The 11,244-nt window shown below is 48.7% G+C and overlaps 1 long non-coding RNA gene across 1 annotated transcript in view; it reads right to left on the bottom strand.

Moving 5' to 3' along the window:
- Positions 1-10,517, bottom strand: part of LOC146079551 (uncharacterized) — a 438,622-nt gene extending 428,105 nt beyond the window's left edge. The window contains exon 1 of the long non-coding RNA XR_014474602.1: positions 10,449-10,517. This is a non-coding gene — a long non-coding RNA (uncharacterized LOC146079551). The remainder of the gene's footprint in view (positions 1-10,448) is intronic.
- Positions 10,518-11,244: the final 727 nt, after the last annotated feature.

Raw genomic sequence — 11,244 nt, forward strand, 5'->3', positions numbered from 1 at the left:
TTTGACACCCATGGTCTAGTGAGTTCAATTCATTTTCTGAAAATTTGGGGAAATAAATTTTGTGTGAAAAAAATATCTGGAACCGTTAGGGAATATATTAACCAGATAGGAAGCTTTATTACATGAATTTGACATACAATATATAAAAGTGCAAGTGCAAATTTTCAGAGTGCAAATTCATTAGCTGATAAACAAAAAATGTGTACATACAGGTAATACACTCAGGATGAAATCAGTAGCACTGGCCAGTGGCCTTACATACCCAGCATCAGTGGCATAACTATAGCTCCGCAGCCCCCGTGGTGGCAGGGGGGCGCAGAGAAATTGGGGGCGCCGCCAGGGGGGCTGCGGGGCTATAGTTACCCGTGGTCTGCGTCTCGCCCGGCTCTCTGCCGGGACCTGCCTGACGTCACGGTCCCGTCTGGCTCCTGCTGCAATGAAAACTGACAGTTAGAAAATGGCTGCCCCCACACTGCAGACAGTTTTCTGTCTGCAGTATGGGGCAGCCATTTTCTAAGAGTCAGTTTTCATTGTAGCAGCAGGAGCCGGCCGCGACCGTGACGGTCAGGCTGGTCCCGGCAGAGAGCAGGACAGGTATGGGTAAGAAGGGGGGGGGGAGGTTAGGTGTGTGTGGGGGGGCGCCGAAAAAACGTGGGGGGGGGGGCGCCGAAAAAACGTGCGGCGGGGGGGGGGGGGGGGCAAAATAGTTAGTTACGCCCCTGCCCAGCATACTTATACGGAGGAGTGGAAGCGGATAGGCTGGGTAATTAGCCAGACTGGGGAATTCACATGGACATGGGACAGGGAAAGACATGGCTGCTCTGTCGCATGAGGCTGGGGCTGAGCATCAGGAATGAAAGGCAGGGAGCAGAGTACAGCCGTGGGCATAGCGGCGCTGGGAGACTGCTGAACTTGCACACTGAAAGCTGAGCGCACACAGTGCTGATAAAAACCATGCGCTCGGCACACAGTTATATTCTCCCTCTATGCCCATTGGGATGGTAGTATGAACAAGTCAGTTTTTGAGAAAAAAAAAACATGAAAAACTGTATTCAGTACTATTTGTGTCAATATTTTGGCTCTCCGCATTGTGGTTTGTCTGTGTTTTGTACTTGTCAGTGTTTTGATTTTCGGTATTTTGATGTTGTTGAGATATTGATTGTCATTGTTCTGTTCCTGTCAGTATTTTGCCCATCGGCATATGGTTGTGGGGATTTTTGTCAATCGGTATTTTGGCCATCAGCAAATTAACTACATACCATTTATAGATGTGGAGTGATACAGCTATGATACTCTCACTCGGTTTTGTGGACAGTTGAAAGTAGTTCAATTGTGGGATTTTTGTAAAAAAAAATGAATAGTCATGTGGTCTGAATGTATCCATTCATGTTTGTGGGATTTCTGTCACTATAACACACCATACTGATGGAGCATTGTTCAACTAGCCTTCTCTGGTGAGCCATGGCTCACCAAGGCTTATTATCATTTATTGTTCTCAGCTGCAATACAATATATAGAACAATACAGCAGGGGATTAGCAGGGAATTAGGGGGTTATTCTGATTCACTCACAAAGGGACAATCACTCTCTAATGCACAAAACCATATGCACTGCAGCTGGGGCCAATGTAACATGTGCAGAGAGAGTTAGATTTGGGTGTTTTATTGTTTCTGTGCAGGGTAAATACTGTCTGCTTTATTTTTTACACTGCAATATAGATATCAGTTTGAAGTACACCCCCACCCAAATCTAACTCTCTCTGCACATGTTACATCAGCCCCACCTGCAGTGCATATGGCTTTGTTCATTAGAGAGTGATTGTGCCTTTCCAAGTGGTTCAGAATAACCCTCTAAATCCCCCAGAATAACCCCATAAATCCGACAGCCATGGCTCACTTAATAATATTAAAGGGATAGATGAGCATGGCTTTATCTGTGTATATATTCCCCACGGTATATATTTCTCCTTCATCCACTAGGTGTCACTGGAGTTAAACTGGCGAATAGAAGGTGACCACAGGGAGCATGGGCACTTTAAATATAAAATTAGTGTGGCCAACTCCTCCCCTTCTACTTCCCCTCCCAGGCATTCTTAGATTGTGCCCGCAAGGGAGCAGGTCACACTTGTGCTCACTCCTGGGCATTTTTATAATAATAGCAGCAAGTTGTACATTGAGGACAGGCAGATAGTTGTTGCTACTATCTGCCTGCTAAGTGGGAAGCATGCCGGAGGACCACCGTCTCTGGAGATGTAACAGATGCCGCTCACTGAGGTGCATGCCATGATCCTCCCCCAGCCTAACTGCCGACGGCAGCTCTGTGAGTATACCCTGCCTCCCTGTTAGCAGCGGAGGTCAGGGCACTTAAGGTGGCATAGCAGAGGATTTATTTTAAATCTGGCGCCATGGAGGAGAGAGCTGCCGGGTGGGGGGGGGGGGTGGAGTTACTGCGTGGTGCTCCCAGCAGCCCTGGCTATCCCCAGCGTTACTGTGTGTCTGTGGCGGTCATTTTTTTTGTACTTGGTGCCGCTGGACACGCTGCTGGAGGCTCCTCTGTTACACTGCATGCTCCATCAAGGCTGCAGTTTATGACATCCCGATTCTCCTGGTGACCGCCCTGCTACAGCTCTACCCGGTCTGTGAGTTACAGTGGGGGTTTAGAGCTAGGTGAAGAGAATTGGGCTGTGTTAAATTATAGGGCTATATCGCTCCCTGTATCAATATACCATGGCGCAGTCAGACCCTGTGGCAGCTTCTCTTCTTCACGGTTTCGCCCACCCAGTGTTTCTATCTGGAGTTTTCTATACCTACTTTCCCTTGGGTGTGTGGTAGTGTGTAGATATTAACTGTGTGCCTTATTGTTATAATCATGGCAGGGAGAAACTCCAGAAAATTGCCTGTAAAAAATGCAATGCAAAGTTTATACAGGACTCTGAGGGGATGTTGCTTTGTGATAACTGCTCTGTCTGGTACAGGCTCCAGTGGATACCTTTTTCTAGGCATCACAGCTCACAGATGTAATGTCTCATTATATTCTGAGCTCTCTGAGTCTCAGAAAGATAGGGAGACATCCAGAAACCAACAGAGTGATTTAGCCTCTGCATTAAAAAGCCTCACCAGAGCCTTGACTCCAGGGCAATCTGAACGTCGCCCTTCCTCTTAAAAAAATCCCCCCCTTTTACAAAGGAAGCGGTCACTTCCACAAAATGTGGAATCTGATTCTGATGATATGCCAGAACTGGAGGTGAATTTGTTCCCCCTGAATAGGAGGATGTGTTGGCTTTTGACACACAGAAGCCTGCACAAGCCTCTGAAGGTTTAGAGGATTTAATTGAAATGGTTAAGGTTGCTTGTAATGTAATGGAAGGAGCGGCTGCTCCTGCCCGTCCCTCCCTTTTTGGGAGAAAGCAAAAGCAATCATCCAATTTTCTTCCTGCGGAGGAATTGGATGACCATATAACAGAAGCCTGGAATCATCCAGACAAGCGTTGTCAAACTCCTCGCAGGTTTTTATTAAATGACCCTTTGCAGCCGGAAGGCAGAAAAAAAAGGTAGAGGTTCCCCCTACGGTTGACTCTTCGGTGTCACGACTGTTTAAAAATACGTTCCTCCCGGTTCCTGGGGCCACCACCCTTAAGGACATCTCTGACCGCAAATTAGAGTTAACCTTGAAAAATATTTTCTCAGCCGCTGGAGTCTTAAAGCGTCCAGCACAGGTCAGATGCTGGGTTAATAAGGCCATTGGAATCTGGGTCTCACATATCGTGGCTGAGATAAGTGAGGGTTCTGACCCTGCAGCTATAATTCAGCTGGCAGAACAGATCCAGGAAGCCTCAGCATTTTTAATGGAGGCATCCTCGGACATTTATATAGTTGCAGCCAGAATTTCTGCACTTTCCATATCAGCTCGTAGAGCCCTTTGGCTACGCCAATGGAAGGTGGACACTAAGTCTCAGAGAGCGGTAGAGGCCTTGGCTTTCAATGAGGAGGTCCTGTTTGGCCCTGAGCTGGATAAATGGATATCCCAAGCGACAGGAGTTAAATTTCACTTTCTTCCTTCGGCAGCACCGCCACCTTCTCGCAGGACCCCACAGGTTCCTTAATTCCAGTCCTTTCACCCTCCAAACAGATTCAGAGGCCATTCCTGGGGTTGTGCACCATCATCCTGTGGTTCAAGAGGTCTCAGCAGAAGTGCCTCTACAACCACACTGGACCCCAAGGCCACCAAGCCCACAGCATGATGGTCTTCTGTTTTATCTGGGGCACCCTATGGTGGGAGCTTGACTAGAGAACTTCAGTCACGTCTGGCTCCAGTCCAGTCAGGTCTCATGGGTAAGGGATCTTGTAGCCCTGGGCTACAAAATTCATTTCTGTTTGACTCCCCCAAACAGGTTTTTCAAAACAGGGCTGCCTGTTCCTCCAGAGAAGGGACAACTTCTGTTGTAAGCCAGTGGCAAATTGAGAAACACAGGAGTGGTGGTTCCGGTCCCAGAGGATCAGCGTACTCAGGGGTACTACTCCATTATTTTTCTCTTTCCAAAGCCGGACGGCTCGGTACGTCCAATTCTGAATTTAAAGGATTTGAACCCATACTTGCAAGTGGTCAAATTTAAGATGGAGTCCCTACAGTCGGTGATACAGGGGTTGGAACAGGGAGAATTCCTGGTATCCATCGATATCAAAGATACATACCTATACATCGCTATTTGGCCCCCTCACTAGGCATTCCTTCAGTTCGTGGGAAAATGTCATCACTGGCAGTTTCAGGCCCTGCTGTTTGGCCTCTCATTGGCACCTCGGATTTTCACCAAGGTCATGGCAGTGATGATGGAGGTTCTCCACACTCAGGGTGTGACAATCATACTTTATTTGGACGACCTTCTGCTGAAGAGTCTCTCTCTTGAGAGAGAGACCCTATTGGAAAACATCCTTCTCATGCAAAGGACCCTCATTTCTCACGGTTGGATCCTCAACTTTAAAAAGTCATTGCTTCAACCAGCTCAGCATCTTCTATTTTAGGAATGATCCTGTACACAGTCCAGATGAAGGTCTTTTTGCCAACTGACAATATCCAATCTCTACAGGCTTTGGTCAGGCTGGTTCTACATCATAGACAGGTGTCAGTACATCTTTGCACCAGACTCCTGGGGAATACAGTATCCACCTTTGAGGCAATCCAATACGTGCACTTCCATTCTCGACCGTTTCAGTTGTCCCTTCTCCATCAATGGTCTGGATCACACCTTCATCTACAGCAGATGGTGACCCTATCCCCTCGAGCATGTCTGTCCATACTGTGGTGGCTCAACACCACCAACCTTCAAAAGGGCAAAAGGTTTTCAATTTGTGATTGGACCCTCCTCACCACGGATGCCAGTCTCCGGGGATGGGGAGCGTTCACCTTGGAACACCAGTTCCAGGGGCTATGGACAAGGCAGGAAAGCCTACTCTCAATAAATGTTCTGGAACTAAGAGCTGTCTATTACGCCCTTCTCCAGACGAAACCTCTGCTTCAGGGCAAGGCCATCCATGTTCAGTCCGACAACTCCACAGCCATAGCTCATACCAACAAGCAGGAAGGCACCCGCAGTTGGGCGGCCATGAAGGAGGTAAGCAGGATCCTGCTTTGGGCACAGACTCATGCTCTAGCCCTGTCACCCTTTTTTATACCCGGAGTAGAAAACTGGGAGGCTGACTTCTTCAGTCGGCAGGATATACAACAAGAAGAATGGTGTCTCCACCTTCAGGTGTTTCAGAGGTTGATAAATCGGTGGGGCCGACCTCAGGTGGACCTGATGGCATCCCGACACAACTTTACACTCCCCAGCTACTTTGCGTGGACGTGAGACCCACAGGCCAAGGGGGTGGATGTGCTAGTTGCTCCATGGCCCTTTCCCGTTGATTCTTCAGGTACTCCAACGCATCCCGAGAGAGGGAGTCACGGCTCTTTTGGGAGAGCCAGACTGGCCACATCGGTCTTGGCACACCAATCTGACAGCAATGCTGATCAATGAGCCGTGGGTCCTGCCTCTTCAAGATGACCTTCTCTGCCAGGGACTATTCATCTTCCCAGATTTAGGTAATCTTCATTTGATGGCGTGGCTGCTGAAAGGTCCATCCTGAGGTGTGCAGGTATCCCTAGAGCAGTGATACCTTCCATGATGCGAGACAGAAAGGAGGTCACCTCAAAACACTATCACCACATTTGGAGATCCTATGTGGCTAGGTGTGAGGGGCATGAGGTTTCCACGACCCTGTTTAAAAAGGATAGACTCCTCCTGTTTCTACAGGAGGGGTTGAGTTCGGAACTGAAGCTGAATTCCCTGAAGGTGCAGATCTCAGCGCTTTCCGTTTTTTTCCAAAAGAAATTGACCTTCCTTCCTGAAGTGCAGACCTTTTTTCAGGTGGTGGTATGATTACAACCACCCATTCGGGCTCCTTGGGACCTCGATTTGGTCCTCCAGTTCTTACAATCATCTGTGTTTGAGCCTTTGCAGGAGGTGGACCTCCGCTATCTTATGTGGAAGGTGGTTCTTTTACTGGCACTGGATTCAGCCAGAATCTGAGCTGGGGGCTCTCTCTTGTCGTTCCCCCTTCCTTCTGTTTCATTCTGACAGAGCGGAAATCCGCATGAGTCTGTAATTTCTTCCAAACGTAGTATCTACTTTTCATGTAAACCAACCCATTGTGGTTCCAGCATTCACCGAGACTAAGATCAATGGATGTGGTCAGGGCTCTGCGCATCTACAGTGTGTCTCGCACAGCCCCAATTAGAAAGTTCGATGTTTTGTTTGTTACCTACGACCCAGTACTTCGTGGGTGGCTAGCTTCAAAGCAGACGCTTTCTAGGTGGATTCGCTTGACCATTCATCAAGCTTATGTCACCACTTCTCAGATGTCTCCTGCTTGCATAGGAGTGCACTTGACCAGGTCGGTGGGCCCTTCTTGGGCAGCTGCCCGAGGGGTCTTTCTCCAACAACTCGAGCTGCGAATCTTTGTTCGGTTTTACAGGTTTAATACCTTTGCAGCTCCAGCTTCACAGTTTGGCCACTCGGTACTAAGGGGTTCTCAACACTCTCCCACCCATGTTGGGAGCTCTGGGACGTCCCCAGGGGATGCAGTTACAATCCCGGCGGTCGGGATCCCGGCGTTCAGAATCCCGACCGCCGAAATGCCGACACTTTCTCCCTCCTGGGGTGTCCACGACACCCCTGGAGGGAGAATAAATTAGTGTGCCGAGCGTAGAGAGGCACCAGGCCCGCTGCGTGGCGAGCGCAGCGAGCCCGCAAGGAGGGGCGATCCATGTCATGTCCCCCCCTTGTCGGCATTTCGGCTGTGGGGATTCCGGCGTTGGGATTCTGAACGCCCGGATCCCGACCGCCGGGATTCAATACTGAATCCGTCCCCAGTGTAACTCCGGTGACACATAGTGGATGAAGAAGAAAGAGGGATTTTGTACTTACCGTAAATCCTTTTCTCCGAGTCCACAGGTGTCACTGGATGCCCGCCTCAGCGCTGTTCTCCACCTCAGCCTTATGGTAAGGTTCTTGTCAAGGTAAAAACCTTGGAGTTTTCCCTGTCAAAGTTTACAACTGTTATGTTATGTTGCAACATTTTCTCTTGACTCTGTATGTATTGTTTTTTCAGTGTTTTTCTCACTGTTCTTTTCTACTATCTGTATTAAATGTTGTTATGTGGTGTTTAACCTACTCTTCGAAAGAGTGTTTTATCTTCCTGCTCCCTTATGGGCACAATCGTTATGACTGCCTGGGAGGGGAAGTAGAAGGGGAGAAGTTGGCTACACTAATTTTATATTTAAAGTGCCCATGCTCCCTGTGGTCACCTTCTATTCCCCAGTGTAACTCCAGTGACACCTGTGGACTTAGTATGTACAAAATCCCTCTATTCCCACTGACCCCGACACCATGCTCAGCAGCGCTGTGTGCTGAGAGAGACCGAGCATTCTGAGCAAAGTAGCTTTACTCAGAACGCTCGTCTGCCCGTGTGTAGGGCCTTTCAGGTGGGGGCAATCTGGACTACACTATAGAAAGTCAAGACTGCTGTTTATAATCTGTGGATTCCATTATCAGTACCTTAGAGGCAGTGCTGCAGTTACTAACTTTATCATCACCACTGACAAAGTTTAAAAGCTGCCAATCAGATTTCTGATATTTTGTATTCTTACAACTACTTGGAGAATTTGTATACCAGTTACCATAGAAACTTAATTTCCTCATTATGAGACCAAAAAGAACAGCAAACATTACACTATGCCGATTATCCATATGTTATCTAAGTTAATTTATAGAGCTAAATAATCTATTTAGGTGTCTTGTGTTATTGCTGTGATACGTACAGCATGAAGGATATTGGGAGTGTGTGTACGCACTCATCTGCTATCCATTCACTTCACATAGGTACAATTTAGCGCTGCATACTGCGACACATAGTTACTGTGATGTGTATGCATCACAGCATGCAGAGCAACAACACATCTGTAAGTGTAGCCACACAGATAATGAATGAGATTAATACTTCCCTAACTTGCTGCCCCCTCCTCTGAAAGGGGGAAGTGTGGCAGGTAGTTGGGACCAAGAAGGAAGGTGAGCATGCTTCGGGGCATCTTCACAATCTCATCACCAAGGCCCCCCCACTAGACAGTGCCAAAAAACTGGCACTATATAGCAGGGGAGGTTCTATGATGATGTGATTTAGCGTGATCACAGCATCGGTCCCCCTGAAACCACCCACATGTACTCTGTTGTGGCCAGCTGATGGAGGGTACGGGGGAACTTCAGGGGAAAGCAGGAGACTTGCCTACCTTACCAGGGAGCTGGGAGAGTAACCCCAATTTTCAGGTTGCCATACTGAACTATTCCAGGAGGGTAGGCTTGTATGGATTGATTATTCAGTAGGTGGAACGTAGAACATACGTAATTGTGGTTTGATTCAGGCAAGATGATATTTTGGGGGACATTTACCAAAATGGATTCGTAGAAAAAAGGTGTATTCGTAGGGAGAAATACACCTTTTTTTTACGAATTTGTATTTTCGGGATTTACAATCCCAAAAATACAACAATTCGTAGTCCTAAAGATGGAACATTCGTATTTGTAGTTACAAATACGAATGTCTACACCATCGATAGAATACGACAGAAATCACCATTCAAAAGAATGGTGGTTTCTGATTTACTAAGCAGCCGTACTGACAATACGGCTGCTTAGTGGTGTGAAACACCCACGCAAATACGACAGGAAAATAGAACACCATTTTCCTGTTCTATTTGCGTTTTAGCCTGCACGGATCAGTCAGATCCGTGCAGGCTTCAGTGTAAAAAAAATAGAAAAATAAATAAATAAAAAAAAAAAACGGCGTGGGGTCCCCCCCACAGCTATAACCAGCACCAGGCTGAAGGAGCCGGGGCCGGTAATTAAAAATCAGGAAACCCGACAAATAGGGGTTCCCCGATTTTTAACAACCAGCCCCAGGCTCCAGGTCCGGGGCTGGTTCCCAAAATACGGGGGACAAAATGAGTAGGGGTCCCCCGTATTTTAAGAACCAGCCCCAGGCACAACCAGCCGGCAGGGTAATGTCACAGCCGGGGGACACTTATAATATAAGGTCCCGCGGCCAAAACATTCTCCCTACCGACCAGTCAGCCTGGCCAGGGGCCCTGGGGGAGTGGGGACCCCCCCAATAAAGGGGTCCCCCCCCTCCAGGACTTACCTGACCAGGCTGAAGCCTGGTGCTGTCCTCGATGCCCCTGGGCGGTGGGCATCGAGCTGATAAATGTTGTAAAAAATAGATAAACCATTGTTTTTTACTGTGGCACTACAAGTGCCAGCAAGCCTCCCCAGCAAGCTGGGACTTGGAGAACCACAAGTCCCAGCCTGCTGGGCATTAAAGGGCCCGCTGGCACTTGTAGTTCTACAGTTAAAAAAATAGTGCACAAAACACACTGACACACTTTTAAAATAAAACTTTATTACACACAAAGCCCACACACACTAATACTTACCTATCTTCTCTCCGTAGGTAGCCCTGATGTCCTGTGTCGGCGTCTTCTGGTCCTGTGTCGTCTTCTTCCTCCATGTCGACGTCGCTGTCGGCGATGGTGTCCCCGTCCGGATCCGAAGAAATCCATTTGGGAAGCTGTGGAAGGAAACCATACTCACCTGTCCCAGCGCGACGTAGTCCAGGTAAGGGTCTTGGCAAAAAAATAAACCGAAAACCCCGAAACCAAACCGGACACGACGGAGACGCACGGTGTGTTTACATCGTGCGGCTCCGCCTCCCGAATGCCGCTATTGGCCGCCTTGCGGCCTAGCGGCCAATAGCGGCATTCGGGAGGCGGAGCCGCACGATGTAAACAAACACACCGTGCGTCTCCGTCGTGTCCGGTTTGGTTTCGGGGTTTTCGGTTTATTTTTTTGCCAAGACCCTTACCTGGACTACGTCGCGCTGGGACAGGTGAGTATGGTTTCCTTCCACAGCTTCCCAAATGGATTTCTTCGGATCCGGACGGGGACACCATCGCCGACAGCGACGTCGACATGGAGGAAGAAGACGACACAGGACCAGAAGACGCCGACACAGGACATCAGGGCTACCTACGGAGAGAAGATAGGTAAGTATTAGTGTGTGTGGGCTTTGTGTGTAATAAAGTTTTATTTTAAAAGTGTGTCAGTGTGTTTTGTGCACTATTTTTTTAACTGTAGAACTACAAGTGCCAGCGGGCCCTTTAATGCCCAGCAGGCTGGGACTTGTGGTTCTCCAAGTCCCAGCTTGCTGGGGAGGCTTGCTGGCACTTGTAGTGCCACAGTAAAAAACAATGGTTTATCTATTTTTTACAACATTTATCAGCTCGATGCCCACCGCCCAGGGGCATCGAGGACAGCACCAGGCTTCAGCCTGGTCAGGTAAGTCCTGGAGGGGGGGGACCCCTTTATTGGGGGGGTCCCCACTCCCCCAGGGCCCCTGGCCAGGCTGACTGGTCGGTAGGGAGAATGTTTTGGCCGCGGGACCTTATATTATAAGTGTCCCCCGGCTGTGACATTACCCTGCCGGCTGGTTGTGCCTGGGGCTGGTTCTTAAAATACGGGGGACCCCTACTCATTTTGTCCCCCGTATTTTGGGAACCAGCCCCGGACCTGGAGCCTGGGGCTGGTTGTTAAAAATCGGGGAACCCCTATTTGTCGGGCTCCCTGATTTTTAATTACCGGCCCCGGCTCCGTCAGCCTGG

This window comes from Crinia signifera, chromosome 5 (assembly GCF_055691185.1).
Source record: "Crinia signifera chromosome 5, ASM5569118v1, whole genome shotgun sequence".
Taxonomy (NCBI): Eukaryota; Metazoa; Chordata; class Amphibia; order Anura; family Myobatrachidae; genus Crinia; species Crinia signifera.